Here is an 8,231-nt window from a genome sequence, read left to right on the forward strand (position 1 = left end):
AAAGGATTATATAATAGTAATGAACTGCAAACTGAATATGTGAATGCAAAAAAGATCAATGCCCTGTAGTTTTAGGTTGCATTAATAGAAATATCATTTATAAATCATGACAAATAATAGTTCCAAGTTGTGCTATTTGCGGGAAGATCCTATCTCAACCACCATATTATGTTCTGGGTATCACTTTTTAAGAAGGATTCAGATATACTGGAACAGATTCAGAGTAGAGTAGCAATGATGATAAGTAACAATGATAGTAAGGGGACTAGAAATCAAATCCTGTGAAGAGAAACTGAAGAAACTGATAATGATTAGCCTCAGAAAAAGAAGACTGAGAAGAAATCTGTTATTTTACAGATATTTTAAAGGATGTCACACCGATGAAGATGAAGATCTATTTTCCATCACTCCAAGTATGGATGCAGAGCAATGCTTTCAAGTTTTTTTAAGGTGGATTCTTAGACACAATATTAGATAAGAAAAAAACCCACTTCCAAACAACAAGAGCAGTTAAAAGGTTGAATCGGAGAACTTGTAGATTCCCTTTCACTGTATGCATTTAAGCAGAGGATAAGTAAGGCTAAACACATTTTGAGAGTGTTTTAATTTGGATTCCCTGTACTTAGTAGAAGATTTCATGAGGTATCTAAATGACTCTTCAGTCCCAATGATTATACAGTTTCTCCCAGGAACATGCAGTAGCAGTGCAGTATCTTTGCAGGGTTCCCTTAAATATCTCCATCCCCCAAAAGATGGAAATAGCTAAGGATCTGAGCAAAAAAGCTAGGGACATCCTTATCGAATCTGCTTTCTGAAAACATGTACTCACTCTGTCCCCTCAAATCTATGACTCTTTAACTGTTATTTTTTCTAATTATGCTATCCTAATTATTAAATTTTTGAGCATCTTTAACTTGTCAATCTTTTTCAGAGAATAGCGTGTCAACTGTTGGAATAATAAATTACACAATGGCATTTGACAACTAAAGATTTAGCAGAGATGTATATATTTGCCTTTGTTCCCCACACCCTAAAATATGTTTACAAATAAATGTATCATTAAAAAATAAAGAGCAAAGTAAAAATTATGGGTTTTTTTGTAGCGTTTTATTGGCAATGTGACTTGCACAGTATGGTTCAGTTTTTTACTTCAATTCAAATTTCAGAAGCATATTTGTGGCATGAACATGTGGGATTTCGAATTCAAAATATGTTTCCCAAGTTGTTCTGAAATATCCCTTGAATATTGGGCAAGGAACAGATTTTGTTTCTGCTTTTTTTTTTTCTTTAAAAAAAAAGAGCACTAGCTTCTGTTATGAAGGGAATATGTAAGTTTTCAAATGATAAAAGCAAAATGAAAAATTTGACTATTATTCTATAAAGCTATATACCCTTATTAAAAAGAGGGTTGTTTCACTTTCCAAGTCTTATAGTTTTGCCCAGAAAAATGAAATGCCAGCCCTGTTTGCAAATATACTTGTAGAGGTACAAACTGCAGGCTTAATCTCTATAGACTCTCTTTCAGTTAGCAGGTCACACAGGCATTTAACCCCAAATGCACAATGGATATAGATGTGTCTTCATGCTGTAGTACATAGATAGAAAAATGTATTTGTAAATACTGTGAAACCTGGAATTCATCCATAGTCCACAGATGGACAAATACAATTCAAGCCTTTATTTATTTATTTATTTATTTATTTATTTATTTATTTATTTATTTGATTTCTATACCGCCCTTCTCCCGAAGGACTCAGGGCGGTGTACAGGCAAGAATAAAACAGACGGTACAATATACAAATTTAAAATGCAGTTAAAAAACTTATTTTAAAATTGGCCTGAGAAGTAAGATATATAATAAGCTAAAAAACCCCATTTAAAATTAATTAGCAGTATAATTAATTATAATTAGTATAATTAAGGTTTAAATAACCTTAAACCATTCCATTTCAAGTACTGGATGTACTATGAGACCAGCCATACAGAAACGTTTTAGGGATGCAAGCCATCGCCAATGAAATGTTAAATCGTCCTGCTTGACATATGGAATGATCTTCTCCAGATTGCTTTGAAAATCATTATTTGAGAAGTGTGGATATAAGGTAGGTAGATCAACACCCCTACATTTGGTAGACAAAGATCAAGAGCAATATACTGTGAGTTAGATTTCTCCCTCCCTCCAAGATTTCTCAATGAGGAGGACTTTACAACTTGCCCTGACGTAATTCTGCTATATGTGAGAGAATTAGTCCTCAGCTATTAAGACACTGAACACTGGCCACTGAAAATCTGGGTAGTTTTATATCTCAGTTTTTTTGTTTTTTCACTAAATCGTTTTTTTCCAGGGGGAGATTGCAAGATTTACCTTTTGAGCAGTATATCAAGGATCAGAGTGATCAGAAGTGGTTGGGGAAAGACAAAATTTAATTTGATTTAAATTAAATCCCAATAGTCTAATTAAGTACAATTTATTAAATACTTCCACTTTCTGCTATATTAAAATTAAAGAATTTGGTGAGAACTTTTGGAGGGATTCTAGAAACTGTATCCAAGGTTTTTTATTTTTTATTTATTTTTATTTATTTATTTATCGAGTACGTATTAGATAATATATATAAGTATAAGCATGAATTGAATACGTAAAATGAATACAATTGAAGGGCTTTTTAAATTTTTTAATTTCAGAGCTCTTAGCTGGTATAGTCCTGCAGTAAACCAACTTTAAAGAGACAAACTGGTATTCTCAAGATTTTTAATGGGAAGATTGTTTTTCTGTCCAAAAGATCCCCATGATTATATATAATTTTTTTGAACTGTACAAAAAAAATAAGCCCATATTTAAAATAAATTGGAGACCAATTAAATCCAAGTTTACGTCTTCATTATAGCACAGGGAAATATTAAAGCTAGGGAAATATTGGATCAATATGATCTCTTTAGGACAAATGAAATGTTGCCACATGTGTGCATCAATCTAATTTACTACTGGTATGTTTGTTGATAAACCTTATTAGATGTTAAACAATCATGTAAAAACATTCTCTCAGAATGTTAGTCCCAGACCTTTTAGATTAAAAAAAAAAGTTGGTTCGTTCCAAATATATAGTGAAGCCGTAAGTGTGATCTCTAAATAGAAATGCAGGATATACACATACATCAGAATAAAGTAGAAAAGGGTATTCAATGATCTACAAAGTATGTGTCAATAACTTAGCCACATTTAATACCAGTTTCAATTGCCAAACATTATCAGAAGCTCCACATAGTGTGCATTACAGATTTCGAAAACAGGGGTTCCAAACCTATGGGACCCACTAGTGGGCTGTGAGGGGTTTGCTATAGGGCCATGGAAATGGCACACATACATCCTCACTTGCGTTAGGAGTGGGCGAGCATGTGAACAGTTACGTGAGCAGCAAGCATGTGCGCTTGACAGCCACTTGCGCATACTATCTCCTCTCCACCGCTGGTCCACAAAGTTGGAAATGTTGGGGAACTCTGGTCTAAAACACAGTGCTCAAATTAATCTTTTGCAGAAAAATGCACAAGTGAAATTCTAATTGAATAATCCAATTTATTCAGTTGTGTTTCCTACCTGAAGCCTGAAAAAAGACATAGTTGCTTTAAAGGTCTCTTACATTCATACCCGTGTTGTCCAAATCACTTCTTCCAAACCATTTTTGAAGCATGCATAGCTCTAGTGTGAGTTCTCTACCTCTGTGTTATGCTCCATTCTTCCAGTGGTCTGGAAATAACGGCCTAACTTTTCTCTTCTAGTGACTGGAAAAAGGAGTATGTGGGAACACTTTTGAAGTGGGAAGAGACATGTAGATGGGTATTTCCCCCCAAATCAAATTTCATAGCAACACAGATTAAATCAGGTTGTTCTAGAGTCTCAGAACACAAACTTGAATCAAATCATGCCTGTTGTGAATCCCCCAATCTCCAAGTCATATTGAATCAGAGCTGAAGTCAAAAGGCCTCATAAAAAGTTGAGACATTTCCCCCAAAGGACAGATAGACTTACATGTTATTTGCTAATTTAGGAATAATACTGAAACCATGTAGATAAAATTATGCAAATAACCACTTGATTACCCTGCATTGTTTGAAAAATCTTAAATGCTAACCCTAACCCCAATCACTGCTGAGTATCAAAAGGGGTGGGGTGGGGAAGGACCCATATCATGATCCTAATGTGAATTCTCCCATTTTTATGTAAATTAGCCATCCATGGTCTCCACATACAATGTTTTTCTCCTCCTCACTTTTTACTGTTTCTTCAGGTTTTGTCAAGGAGGGGTGGGAATCCTTTTATATAATCCTGCAACCCATAAAACTTAAGGCAGCATCATTAATGGTGGAAGATGTTATATTTCTTAATTAAAGCCAGTTTCCTTACCTCTAGGTAAAAGGCCATCACTGATATTTTCTTGATATGTACGTAGTCTTATCATTCTCAGTAAGATTTCTTCTGCTTCCTTTGTAGAACAATCTTAAATTTTATGTATATACCCAACATATTCTCAATGCACATATCCACAAGGTTTCTTAGATTATTCTAATGCCTATGCACATTAAAAGTTCCCTTCAGTATTCTGATGCTTATTGCCTTTTTAACTCAGAACACATTTTCAGTTTCTAATATTATTTAGACTGATCTTTCATCAAAACAAAATGTTTAAACATATTTACTTGAATGTGTAAAGTTCTCTTAACTCCTGCTGTGAACAAAGTGCTCTCCAATTATTTTAATGATGAATGCCGTGCGTCCTATACACTATACAAGTCTGGAATGCTCTACCTTCAGTTGTTTAGCTATAAATTTTCAGTTTCAGTCACAAATTGACTTCCGTGGACCTTACTTACATCATACTTAAATGGTCAGTAGAGGGGGCATGCATAAGTGCATTAACCTGCCTATCGTCCCTGTCATTGTATTTTTATTCTTTTATTCTTGCTCTCATTTTTGTTTGACAAATTCTTATAAATAAATAAATAAATAAATAAATAAATAAATAAATAAATAAACAAACACACACTCCCATTCTCTTCATTCTACTACTGTAGATATAACTGAAGGTATAAAGCTATGACGCTTTTATAAGAGCAGTTAAGAGTTGGACTTTGGGCCAGGATTCAACTTTGAGGAATTACATTATATTTCAGACTTGATTATCACATTATTGTATTAGTGCACAATAATATGCACTATTTTTGTATTTGTTGGTTTTGCTTTTTTTAGTAATGCCACTTGTCTGTGTTGAGTGACTATATAAATAAATAAAATTTTTAATATGAAGTCCAAGAAACTAGACTTACTCCTTGAACAAGGAAAACAAGTACCTGAGTCTCTTGAATAACCATGACTGCTTTCAGATGAAAAACTTTCCTTTTATCCACGTATACAAAGGCAAAAGGAAATCAAGAAGAGTTCTTACAAGTTTGAAAGTACACTTCCGTATTGAATTAGTATTCTGATGCTTATTGCCTTTTTAACTCAGAACACATTTTCAGTTTCTAATATTATTTAGACTGATCTTTCATCAAAACAAAATGTTTAAACATATTTACTTGAATGTGTAAAGTTCTCTTAACTCCTGCTGTGAACAAAGTGCTCTCCAATTATTTTAATGATGAATGCCGTGCGTCCTATACACTATACAAGTCTGGAATGCTCTACCTGATTCAATTGTTTCAGCTACAAATTTTCACAGTTTTGGTCATAAATTGACTTCCATGGACTTTACATCATTCTTAAGTGGTCAGTAGAGGGGATATGCATAAGTGCACTAACGTGCCCATCGTCCCTGTCATTGTATTTTTATTCTTTTATTCTCATTTTTGTTCTCATTTTTGTTTGACAAATTCTTATAAATAAATAAATAAATAAATAAATAAATAAATAAACAAACAAACACACACTCCCATTCTCTTCATTCTACTACTGTAGATATAACTGAAGGTATAAAGCTATGACGCTTTTATAAGAGCAGTTAAGAGTTGGACTTTGGGCCAGGATTCAACTTTGAGGAATTACATTATATTTCAGACTTGATTATCACATTATTGTATTAGTGCACAATAATATGCACTATTTTTGTATTTGTTGGTTTTGCTTTTTTTAGTAATGCCACTTGTCTGTGTTGAGTGACTATATAAATAAATAAAATTTTAATATGAAGTCCAAGAAACTAGACTTACTCCTTGAACAAGGAAAACAAGTACCTGAGTCTCTTCGAATAACCATGACTGCTTTCAGATGAAAAACTTTCCTTTTATCCACGTATACAAAGGCAAAAAGGGAAATCGAAGAAGAGTTCTTACAAGTTTGAAAGTACACTTCCGTATTGAATTAGTGTTCTGAGGCTGCTGTATACAAGAAACTTAGCAGCATATTTTAACAACCCTACCCTCCCCCTAAAAAAATCTGAAGTCTAAAGCATTTTTTAGTTAAAGAAAATGTCTTCCATATAATCCATGCTAGTTTGAACTCCTTAAAATAAGCAGTAAAGACAATATTTGGAGATCATGTCAAATGTCCAATTTATTATTTTTTATAACTTGAAACTGGAACAAACGTTGTTTTGAATGAGTGTACAAATGAAATGGTAGACACATGCTGAACTCAACAATATGACAGTAAGGGGAGAAAAGAGGCCAAAAGTCTTGTACAGAGAATAAAAGGAACAATAAATATTTTATTATTTTTATTTTTATTTTTATTTATTTTATTATTTTTATAACTTGAAACTGGAACAAACGTTGTTTTGAATGAGTGTACAAATGAAATGGTAGACACATGCTGAACTCAACAATATGACAGTAAGGGAGAAAAGAGGCCAAAAGTCTTGTACAGAGAATAAAAGGAACAATAAATAATAAAAATAATAAACAAAGTATAAAAAAATAAGAGGTACCAAAACCAACTTTCACACTTTACACACACACAACACAACTGACTCACACACAATGTAAAAGCAGCTGCACTTCACTTCACACAGTCACAAAAAGCTCAAAAACCAACTTTCACATTTTACACACACACGACACACACACACACACACACAAAATGCCACATACAGCTTTCTGAGATTTTGTGTTTGTGTAGTTAGTGAAACACTACAGAAACACACCAAATCTCAGAAAGCTGCACAAATATTTTATTATTTTATTTTATTATTTTATTTTATTATTTTATTTTATTTTATTGTGGACTTCAATTCCCAGAGTTCCTCAGCCAGCAAAGCCAGCCAGCATTAGTTGATCATGAGGAAATAGATTAGCTAAGCAATTGATTCTGTCTGGCTGAAAGTGAAACTGGGTCTTTCCGGCTGGAAAAAGAGCCATGCGTTCATCAGTAATCAGGTAAGTGCCTTAAAATCTCTACTCTTACTTGTAGAAAACATGTTTTCTACAAGTAAGAGTACAAGTAAAGTTCTGCTGATGAGGAACTCAGGTGAGATCGCCAGAGGAGACTTTAATTTTTTTTTAAAAAAGCTCTGCCGATCTCAGCTGAGGGGCGGGATCCTCAAAGGCTTTTTTTTACTTTTAAAGGCATGTTTCAGCTGAAGCAAAACCGGCTTTTAAAAGTAAAAAAAAACAAAAAACTCTGCTGATGGTGCGGCTCAGCAGAGACAGGGGGGGCAGGGCCAGGGATTTTTGCTACCGGTCCTCCGAACCAGCAGCCGCCATCGCTACCGGATCACGCCAGCCGGTCCGAACCGGGAGCATTTCACCCCTGGTATTGTTGTAACATCTTTGGAGGTACACAACTAAAGCTGCTTTTAATTAATATCCTTTGAAGCATTTACCATTTCTATTATATTCATCCCATTCTATCAAAAAATTAAAACATGTCTGAGTTTTCCCCATTATAGTCTGTAGATGGGTATTTCCCCCAAATCAAATTTCATAGCAACACAGATTAAATCAGGTTGTTCTAGAGTCTCAGAACACAAACTTGAATCAAATCATGCCTGTTGTGAATCCCCCAATCTCCAAGTCATATTGAATCAGAGCTGAAGTCAAAAGGCCTCATAAAAAGTTGAGACATTTCCCCCAAAGGACAGATAGACTTACATGTTATTTGCTAATTTAGGAATAATACTGAAACCATGTAGATAAAATTAGGCAAATAACCACTTGATTACCCTGCATTGTTTGAAAAATCTTAAATGCTAACCCTAACCCCAATCACTGCTGAGTATCAAAAGGGGTGGGGTGGGGAA

The sequence above is a fragment of the Ahaetulla prasina genome, chromosome 1, assembly GCF_028640845.1.
Source record: "Ahaetulla prasina isolate Xishuangbanna chromosome 1, ASM2864084v1, whole genome shotgun sequence".
In the NCBI taxonomy this organism is placed as follows: domain Eukaryota; kingdom Metazoa; phylum Chordata; class Lepidosauria; order Squamata; family Colubridae; genus Ahaetulla; species Ahaetulla prasina.